The sequence below is a fragment of the Ursus maritimus genome, unplaced genomic scaffold (genome assembly GCF_017311325.1).
Source record: "Ursus maritimus isolate PB19 unplaced genomic scaffold, ASM1731132v1 scaffold_27, whole genome shotgun sequence".
NCBI classification, from domain to species: domain Eukaryota; kingdom Metazoa; phylum Chordata; class Mammalia; order Carnivora; family Ursidae; genus Ursus; species Ursus maritimus.
Genome location: NW_024425230.1, coordinates 21,444,926 through 21,456,004, shown reverse-complemented (window position 1 = coordinate 21,456,004; position 11,079 = coordinate 21,444,926).

Sequence of the window (11,079 nt, the reverse complement as noted above, 5' to 3'; positions counted from 1 at the left end):
CAGGCACATATTATTTATTACCAGTACACAGAGAATTTGAAGAACAGATGCATTTACTGATCAGGAGTGTGCAAATGAAGACAAAACGGGGGCGGGAGGTGGGTTGGTTTTCTCCGGGACGAGTCAGAGTCCTCAGGCCTATAGATAAGAATAGTTCTGCATCACTTATCTACAATTTGCAGAGTTGTAAAATAGCCTTCATAGAATGGAATCAGATAATCCAGGAGGTGTCCCCTAGAGTCTAGATAACACATCGCTTTTCCACAGATGTTCAGATGTTTTCCTGCATCCCTGACCTGACCACCCAAAGTCCTTCACCTGGCAACTGAGCCCACATCCTGTCCAGGAGGCACCTCCCCGCCCCCAGTTCCCAGAGCGGGTGGGTGCTATCCACCAGGTTTCCCCAGGCCCTTGAACTTTTTTTTTTTTTTAAGATTTATTTATTTATTTGACAGAGGGACACCAGGCGAGAGAGGGAACACAAGCAGGGGGAGTGGGAGAGGAGGAAGCAGGCTCCCAGTGGAGCAGGGAGCCCGATGCGGGTCTTGATCCCAGGACCCTGGGATCTTGACCTGAGCCACCCAGGCACCGCCCCCCCACAGGCCCTTGAACTTCTGATCACACTGTTCTGTCTCCCCTGTCCGTCTTAATAAGATTCTTAAAGCCAAAGTCACGTCTTTACCCTCATAATGCCAGTGAGAAGTCAAGGCGTGGTACACCTGGGCGGCTCCGTCGGTGAAGCGTCTGCCTTCGGCTCCGGTCATAATCCCAGGGTCCTGGAATCGAGCCCCATGATGGGCTCCTTGCTCAGCGGGGAGCCTGCTTCTGCCTCTGCCTGCCCCTCTCCCCCCACCCCCACTCTCTCTCTCTCAAATAAATAAATAAAATCTTTTAAAGAAAAGAAGAAGAAGAAGAAGTCAAGGCATGTGAAATAGGTGAACGAATGATAGAACAAAGGAGAAACATAGGGCCCTGGAAGCAGGGTGGTCTGTGGGGTGCCCCCATAAGACAGGCAAAGGCCTGCATGCAGGCTTAGGGAATAAATGTTTAGGTTTCAGGCTTGATCTTAATAAGGGCTCCTCAGAAATAAGGCTCTGAGAGCAAACAAGCTCAGAAATGCTGGGTTAAACACAAACGGGTTGTCTGCTTTTTGCCTTTTAACTGCAGCACTTCCGGGAGCCTTTACTGTATCAGAGTTCCCAGTGAATGTCTTAGAAGGAGAATGCAATGTTCCAGTGTTTTCCATGCTTATCTGATGATGAAGCAACTTTTTATTTTTTTAAAAGATTTTATTTATTTGAGAGGGAGAGAGAGAGAGAGAGAGACTGAGCAGGGGGGAGGGGCAGAGAGAGAAGCAGACTCCCCTTTGAGCAGGGAGCCCTACATGGGACTCAATCCCAGGACCCCAGGATCACAACCTGAGCTGAAGGCAGACACTTCGCCAACAGAGCCACCCAGGCACCCCGGTGAAGCAACTTTTCCAAATGAACGGTGAAGCAACTTTTCCAAATGAAGAAGAAATGAGGGTTCTAGAGAATTCACATTGAGAAAGACCAACTTAAAGCACCTGCCTGGGTTTATGTAATATCACATAAATTACTATTGCCTGTGTCAGGGTGCTAGTCCTGGCATTAGAGCGCCCGTGGCCTTCCACAGGTGACCCGATGTCTCTGTACCTCAGTTTCTTCATCTGTAAAGTGGGACTAAAAAGAGAGCTCGGCTCAAAGTTGCTGGGAGGGTTCCGTGAGTTTCTGCGAGAAAAATGTGCATCATGGAGCCTGGTACAGTCCGTACTCAATAAATGTGAGCCATATCAGTATTTATTTATAAAAACCCATTTATTGACTTGTCTTTGTACCATCTCGCTTGACCGTCACAGCGGCTCTGAGGCCGGAAGAGGAAGATAAGGCAGACGAGGATAGAACACGCAGGAGGTGAAGTCACTGGCCCAAGGTCCTGCAGCTGGCAAGGGGCCAAGGTTCTTGGACCAGCCACGAGGCGGAAGAACGAGCTAGCCAAGGGCTTGGCATGAAGTAGGTGCTTAGTAAAGACTGGTTTCTTCTGTACCGCCCTCCTTCCTCCTTCCCGTCCAAAAACCATGAAGGGCTCCAGTCTGAAAGTCACCTCTGGTTGTGGTGGGAAGGACAGCGCCTCAGGCCGAGGGCTCCCCGGCTCTTGGACAAGGCTGGCCCCAGACCCAGCCTGGCCTTCTCCCCCACCAGCTGAGGTCCTCCCTACCCCTCTCCTCCGTGCCAGGCCTCACCACTCTGTATATTCCCTGAGCTGCCTGAGGACTTGAGGCCCCAGGGGTCCCTCCCTTCTAGTCAGCCACCCTGGCGACAAAACAAAGAAGGGGCTTAAAACGGGCCTTGATTCAGTGAAGGAAGCCCGTGCTCTGAGGATTGAGCGGACCTGCCAGGCCACCTGGGGCTGTCCACGGGCAAAACCCAGACCCACACAGAGCCCCACCCCGGGCCTGGCCAAAAATGTTGCCCCAGCTGAAGGCTTGCTCAGAGAAGTGACTCAGCTTGAGTGCTCAGATGTAATTTCCACGTTTTATGAACTAAAGGTGTTTTCATCACAGCTGGGGACGATGAGCCAGCAGCAGACTGTAAACAGAGCAATGATCTGGTTGAAAACGCCCAGGTCTGAGCCCCCACCCACGAGCAGGGCCTCTGAGGCCGTCAGCCTCTCCACCAAGGCGCTTGCTTCCTTCACACCCAGGTGAAGCCAAGGGCTCCTTGCTTCCTCCCGGCAAATAGCACAGGCTCCCAAAATAACCTGGAGAAGCACCGAGGCCACCTCTGTAACCGAGGAGGGAGGCACGTGATGGAGCCAGACCCACAGCCTACCGGGGCCTGCTCCTGTCCTTCCCCGACGCCGCCTCGGGCCTCTGTGGGACTGGAAGCCTTCCAAGAGCCAGTGTCCTGGGACCAGAAGTCTGGGAGGCCCGGCCCTGAGCCGGAATTTGCAGGGGAGGTACCACCACACAGGTAGGAAACGTGCCCCTCTCCCCCCCAACAGCGGTGACAGTAGTGTTTGAGGAGTTATGACACAGGTTCCCTAAAACAGCAAATTGTGTAAAACAAAGAGGGTGGTCCTTCATCCTCCCCGAGGATGCAAAGGTCGCAGGAGGTGGGACGGCTTCACCCCCACCCTTCCCACCTTCATTCAGCCATTCATCAGGGCACTCTCTCGAAGGCCTACCTGTCAGCTTCACCCCAGCCCTTCCCAGCTCAGCAAACGGCACCACCATCCTCTGGCCAAAAATTAACGCGTCGTCTTCGATCCTAATATTTCTGATCCACAGCAAATCCTGTCCAGCTTACCTCCCCTACACATCCAACCTTAGCCCACTTCCCAGCTCCCGCCCACGGCCAGGCTGCTCCCCTCCTGCTTGGACACCAAAGCAGCAGCACCCAGACTCCTAAGCCTGCGGCCTTGGCCTCTAAAGTCCACGCTCCACTCCTCGGAGGTCGTTGTCACCGTGTCTCACTGACCATACCATTTCCTGCCTTCACGTCCTCCACTGGGTCCTACCAGATACTAAAGCTTGTTAATCCAGCTTCGGCACCAGGCTACGAAGAGATGAAGGGGACAGAAGAAGGGCTCAGAGACACAACTGTGCGTCAATGAGAACTTGCTACGTGACAGAGAGGCGTCACCCACGTGGGGAAGAGACTTTTATAAATGGCGCTGGGACACGTGGTGACCCATATGGAGAAAGTAAAATTAGATCCCCACCTAACACCACACACACAGCTCCAGGTGGATTCGAGGCTTAACTGTGAATAACGAAAGTTTAATACATTTAGAAGAAAATCTAGGAGAATATTTTTATGACCTCAGGGTAAGGAATGGTTTCTTTTTTTAAATAAACTTTTTGTTAATTATAACGTGCATAAAGGAAAGTGCACATCACGCATGCCCAGGTCAATAGCATTTCACAAAGCGAACCCAGCTTTGTCCCCAGCGCTGGAGCCAAGAAATAGGACACAGCCGGCAACTTGGAAAGTCCCGTGGTGCCTCTTCATGAGGAAGAAAATCCCAGGTATAAAAAGTATCAGCCGTAAAGGAAAATATTAAATGAGCCTGATAACATTTACATTCAAATCTTCGACAAAATATGCCATAACCAAGATGATAAGATATGCCCACAATCTGGGAGGAGGTATTTGCCATACATACAACCAGCAGGAGACTGGTGTCCAGGATACGTAGAGGACTTCTGCAAATCAAAAAGACAGACAACCAACCCAACAGAAAATTCAGCATAAGCTGTGAGCAAACACCTCACGGGAAAAGAAACCGGTAAGGCCAATGACCATAGAAGAAATGATGTTCTCCCTTGCTAGTTCCAGAGAAATCCAAGTTGAAATAACAGCAAGATACTCTGTCTCCCCCCTCAGACTGGCAGAAAGTAAAAGAAACAAAAGGGGTGCCTGGGTGGCTCAGTCAGTTAAGTGTCTGCCTTCAGCTCAGGTCATGATCCCAGGGTCCTGGGATCGAGCCCCATGTTGGGCTCCCTGCTCAGAGCGGAGCCTGCTTCTCCCTCTCCCTCCACCCCCCCTTCTTTCAAAAAACAAAAAAGCTGCCTCTACCAGATGTGGACCCCAGCCTCAGACATGGCTGGGGGAGGAGATCGGGAAGGTCCCTCTCCTCTCCTGGCCAGCGCCGTGGTCACTGCGCTCCCCTACTCCAAAGCCCCCGACAGCCCCCGTGGCTCCTGACTCCTGAGCCCAAGCCTGCAGGGGTCTCCTGTTCAAGGGAGTAACAACTGTTACTGGCCTCAAGAATCTGGACAGGGCCCACCAGAGGAGACAGCTCTGCCTGCCCCACCACACCTGGGGCCTCAGCTGGAAGACTCGTGAGCAGAGGCTGGAATCCTGAAGGCCCTTCGCTTCCGTGGGCTGATCGATCGGCAGAGATTTTGGCCAGAGTCTCCGCGAGGCCTGCCAGGGACTTCCTTGCACCGTGGCAATGGGTTCAAAGTTCAGGAGAGACTGAGGAGGGGTGGGGGGGCGGGAGAGAGAGAGGCCGAGGTGTTACCATCTTTATGACCTGGCTGTGGAGGCACAGGGCAGCAACCCTTGCCACCCAGGCTTCTTTGTCAAGGCAGCCACGAAGGCCTGCTCGGGTTCAAGGAGAAGGAACATGGCCTCCACCTGTGGGGCACAGCAAGGTTTCAGACCACGTGCGACTGAAAAGACTTCTGTGGCCGTTTGTCAACAGTAGGCATAGGAAAATACTAGTATTTTGAGCTGGAATGAGTTGGGGCAGAGTCACAGCAGGCACTGGGTAGGAGCCTCTCAGGCGTGTGCCGTGCAGGGCGAACAGAGGCAGGGAGGCGGACGGGGAGGCTGCTGCGCTAGTCTAAGCCTTTGTGACGAGGGGCAGGGGGAGGGGACAGAATTTCTGGTGAGGTCCATTGATCATCTCTGCTTGGTCGCCAATGTGGCAAGTCACTCTCCTACTTGGGGCTTCCCTTTTATTACCTGTAACATGAGTGGGACAAAAACATAAAGGGAGTAGGGCTCTCATTCAATTGTGGACCCTTTGAGAATCTGATGGAAACAATGAACCCTCCCCTCAGGGAAAAGAAAGTGCACTCAGGCACGTGTGTGCAAACTGAGGCCGAAAGTCCCAGGGGCACTCAGAGTCCACTTAGCTCAGTGGTTACCTGTGTCCCAGTATGAATCCTGCCTCCGCTCCTTACCGGGCAAGAGACCTTGGGTGAGTGACTCAGTCTCTCTGTGTCTCTGTTTCCCCACATGCAGACGTTAGGAACGCGTTAGTCTTCAGGTAACGGAGGACCCAACCCTCAGTAGCTCTGGCAGGACAGTAGCTGTGTTTTTCTCATCTGGAAAAGCCCAGATGCGTGTGGCTGCTGGTGTTGGTTTGGGAGCTCAGACAGAGGATCTTTGTCCCTTCTCTTAGAAAATCTCTTCATGGGATGCCTGGATGGCTCAGTCGGTTAAGCATCTGGGGAGTGTTTGGAAATGGAGGGTGGGGAGACATTTCAGGTCGTCACAGTGATTGGGCATCTGGTGGAAGGGGGCCATTGCAACGCAGGGAACAATTGTACATGAAGAATTACCCCCTCACAATGCCAAGAGCACCTAACTCCCTTTGAAAACCTCCGGAAGCTCGTTGAGGTCTCTAGAGTAGAAGCGAGGAAACAGGAGGAGCTGGAAACAGGGGTTGGCGTTTGCCAACACTTACCTCACGGGCTGCGCTAGGAGCACGGGGAACGCTCAGGCCAATGCACACACAGATGTGAGGGTCTGGGGAGCAGACCTGTGGCCAAGGTCCTTGAGTTCTTTTTTAAAGATTTTACTTATTTGACAGAGAGAAAGGAAAAGAGCATGAGCCAGGGGAAGGGCAGGAGAGGAGGGGAAGCAGACTCTTCGCTGAGCAGGGAGCCCAAAGCAGGGCTCGATCCGGGAACCCTGTGATCATGACCTGAGCTGAAGGCAGCCACCCAGCGACGGAGCTGCCCAGGCACCCCATGTCTCTGCTCTCGCTCTCATTTTCCTTGGGACGTCTTGCCGAGCCCTCCGGGACCGCCCAGAGCATCGCCACATCCTGCTGTGTCATGCCACATCCTTTGGTCAGTCCCGAAAGGGACCCTGACTCAGCAGCAAACGCAGTGGGGCAGGTAAAAGGAAGTGGGGGAGACGTCACTGGGGCCTGTTACCATGTCCTTCCACCTGGCCCAGTTCCCGGCAGGCGGGGAGTCCGGCCCCCTGGTGGATGTGGGCCAAAACCAGAGCTCCGGGAGCCAGATCAGCGGCTGGCAGGACCTCTGCCACCTTCGGGACCGGGGGATGAGAGAGGACTGGATCTCATCCCCAAGCAAGAGGGAGGAGGTGCGCTCTGCCCCCCCCCCCAGCCTGAGGGCCAGAGAACAGATCTCACCATCCCCGAGGAGCCAAGGAGCCGACCTGGCCCAGCTCCCTGGGGGTAGGGGGCTGCTTGAGCAAGTCTGCCCTCTGCTCGCTGCCGGGGCCTAAACCATAGGCTTCGTGACATCACTTCACGGTACTGGGGTTTGTTGTTGCTATTCTGACGATAAAAGCAATTGATGTTCACAGTCAAAAAGTTTGAAAGGCACCAGGAAGAAGCTAGAAATCCAGCCTCTGGCCCATCACCTGGGACAACCGCTCTCAGCCTGTCGGCGCATTCCCTTCTAGTTGTGCTCAGTGTGAGGATGTAAACTTCATTTACACGTACTGTTTTATAACCAGGTCCTTTTTTTCCTTTGAAAATTACGGTACAGGCCACATTTGTGTTTTCAAACACTAGCGACATGGCAAACCCAGCTCTTCCTTCTTCCACCCAGTGGCACCCAAGGCCCCATCCCCCAGCATCACCTGTATGATGTTGGTGGGCACGCGGGAGTGAGGTCACTGGGGACGAGCTCTTGGGAAGTCAGAGGTAGGCAGAGTGACACCCTCTCTTTGCCAGAACCGGCTTCCAAACAGGAGATTCACTGATCTGCCTGCCCAGTCCCCAGCCATTCGGCCACACGGGTGTTCCCTCCGTGAATGGAAGGGGCCCTCTGTCTGCAGCTCCCACCACAGAACGTGGGCACCTGGGCCAGCTGTTTGGGGACTCCTGCAGACAGAAGGCACTGTCTTCCCTCTTGCCCTTCCCCAAGTCCAGAAGAAATCAATTTTCTCACTCTCCAAGCTTGGCCAAGCTGTGTTAGTTCTGGTGACCGCAGAGCCAGTGTGAGATGGCCTGTTTCCCACAGGAAGGTGTAGGTCACGGGCTGGGCTCTGGCAGCCGGAAAAGTCCTCAGGTCATTCCAGCTGCCCTCCCTCTGCACCTGCTGTGTGCAGGGCATTGTGCCAAGCACTTTATAGGATTAGTTCATCCCTTTCTTATGATACCCCAGGAGGGAGGTATCATTATCCCCATTTAATGGATGAAGAAACTGAGCCTCGGCAAAGTGAAGTCACAGGTCAGCGTCCTCACTGATGGATCAGGCATCCGAGGCCAAGGGAGCAGAGATGGTCTGCTCAGGACGGCAACCATCCTAAAGCAAGTCTTGTGCCCTGGACGCGGCCCAGCTCCCTCTGCCTGAGGGTACTGGGGAGTTTGCCCCAGATACAGGCCAGGGACTAAGGCTCAAATGGACCTATCCAGACAGCAGCCATGTTCCAGGCATGGGCCCTCCCCAGCATCTGCCCAGAAAGTCCAGATTTTATAAGGTCAACCTAAGCACCCGGGGATTTCACATTCTCTGCACTGGGTGACATGACGGGCTAGAACAGCTTTTTTCGCTGGGCATGTGAGCATGGGGACATATGCGTGCGCTCTGTCTCCTGGACCAACTGTCCAGTCACAGATGACAGCTTCCAGGTGAGGAGCCGGGAGACCAGAGCTCCAGACCCATCTCTCCCTACTAGTGTCCAGTATGACCTTGGCCAGGTCTCACTTCTCCCTAAGCCTTGGTTTCCTCATCTGAGGAATCCTAATCCTATGAATCTCAAGGGGCAGGCATGGTGAAGACATTTCTTTTGCTCCCCACCTTCCCCCACCCAAGGGATGGCCCTTCCACCAGCGATAGCTGTTACGTTTCACCTCGTGTGTGACTGCCGATAGATTAGCAGTGACTGTCTGGACCACGGTAGAGAGGAGGGTTCCGCAGCTGGGTGGTGCTGGATTAGCAATGTCTGCCATGGGCAAGGAAAGAGCAGTGGTAGCACGTGTGCTGTGTGTTTGCCATACCTGTGATCCCCCAAGTGTCTTGTCCCAAGTGAGCCCTCAAGGAGTTCCCCAAATGCTCCCCACAAGTGACGTGCCCCAATAACCCCATTTCTGTGAAGACAAACTCCTTGGAGAAATTACGCAGCTGTTGAGAGGGGATTTTGCATTGGTTCCTGCCTCTCATAGCCACTTCCTGTCCCAGATAACTCACTCCAGTACCTGCACCCGGGGTGACCTGTGAGGTCACACTGCTGTCTTTGAGCTCTTCAATTCTGGGGACTCCTGTCCTGGAGAACAGGGCTTTCAGGCTGCTCTCTTTCCTGGCAGCGCCCCTGCTTCTAAATGTGCCCATGACCAAATCTCACACTGCCTCATGACCCATTCGGGGCTGACGTGCAAACTTGGACCTGGCTTACGTGGCCGACGTGGCAGAACGCGTGACCCTCCCAGGAGTGCATTTTAAAAGCAGAAACTTAAGTCTCTCTAATGATGGAACTCCAGACATTGTGGCTGGTAGTTGGGACGTGTCTGGCAATGTAGGGACAGCCCGACATTCCTCAAATCAGTCAGGCCCGTCAGTGTCTGGATTGGCTTCACCCCACCTTTGTCACTGTTTTGCAGGTCTCTGTTGCATTTCCTCCTGGGACAGTCTTGTTTGGCTGTGATAGGTGATTCCACTCCACCCTGTTCCCCAAGCCTTCTAGGTCATAGGGCTCCCCACCCAGTGCTGAGGACCAAAGGAAAAGTCCTGCGCTGCTCAGTGGCTCTAAATTTGCAGAGAATGCCTTCGAGTGGTGGAAAGCATTTTGCAGGATCCCCAAAATCTTCCTGAGAGGAGGAGTCCCACCTCCACCCAGCGCCCACATCCCTTCCACAACTCCTCACCACACAGATGCTCAGTTTCCACTTAAATGCCTCCGAAGACGAGGAGCTCTGTTGGAAGGATTGGAAATTCAAGGCATCTTTTATTTCTTCTTTGTGTCTTTATGTAGATTCAAGTTTCCTACAGTGAAACCATTCATTCAACGAATTAATGGCGTGCCTACTACGTGCCAGCACTGTTGTAGCCACTGGGGACAAACAGTGAACAAAAACAGACAAAAATCCCACCCTCGTAGAGCTGACAATCCAATGGGGGGAGAAAAGGCAACAAACAAACACGTAAAGAGAAGACAGAGTCTGTCCGATGTTGAGAAGTGCTATGGAGGAAAAAATGAAACAAGGAAAGGGGGATGGGAGTGTTACATTTGCATTTTAACATAGTGCAGGCAGTGAAGGTGATGTTTGAGCAAAGTCCTGCACGAGACGACCAGGCCAGGGCACGTGGGTGTCTTGCAAGAGAAGTCTAGGTAAAATGGCCAGTGCAAAGGCCCTGAGATAGCAGTGCTATTGGAGGGACCGAGAAATAGGGAGACCAGTGTGCTGGAGCCAAATGAGCCGGGTGGAGAACGATGGGAAATGAGACGGGCTCAGGAAGGCCCAGGGGTAGAGTAGATGGTGCTTGCAGACGTATGGCTTTGGTAATGCAAGGAGCCAGTTTTTTTAAAAAGGAAAGGGTTGGATTCCAGCAGAAGCTCCAACCCAGATGAAAAGAACACCCAGATCCAATGATGGCGAGCCAAGTGAAGACGACGCTGGGAACTGATGATGGCACCGACATTTCTGGAACTCCAACAGTGCCTGGCATGTCACGTGGAGCCGAAGAGACAGGGTAACTTAGTTTTATAAGCAATTGTATTGATGTAGGAAAATGGAAACCAAATTACTATGTAATTTGGTAAGAGGCTTCACAGAAAGGGCTGGGCTTCCTTGGGCCTAGTAGGCACTTGGGGAGGGTGTCCGTGTTCTCAGGCCTGGATCTGAGGATGGGTGCAAAGGTGGGCGTGGACTGGTACCCTCCCTGGCTGCCTCCCAGGACCCTCCCCGGAAGATAGTTTTGGGCAGACAGTGGGAATACCTAGACATGGAGAGGGCCCAGGCTTTCATTATGTGAACCTTCCAGTGAGTCAGCCCCAGCAGCCTGCTTGGCCCTGAGGGTCCTGATCCTTCAGGGCCAAACCCCCACCCACCCTGGGTGGGGACTGAGGAGGGGACTCCACTGGGTCATCTTCTTCATCATCAGACTATTGCTGCCTGTTGCCAGGGTGCTGCTCAGACATGCCCTGTGACCTGGTCCCTAGGCTTGGGCGGAGGCTTCTGGCTCCAGGCCAACCTGACCACCTTCTCTCCTGGACCCGGGGCTACGGTGAGCAAGGTCAGGCCCAGGACACGGAAAGAACAAACAGGCAGTGAGGCAGCAGAGGGGTAGGAGGTGAAGTGAGGCAGGGCAGGAGTCGGGGTAAATAGAAGGCCATGGGGAGGTGA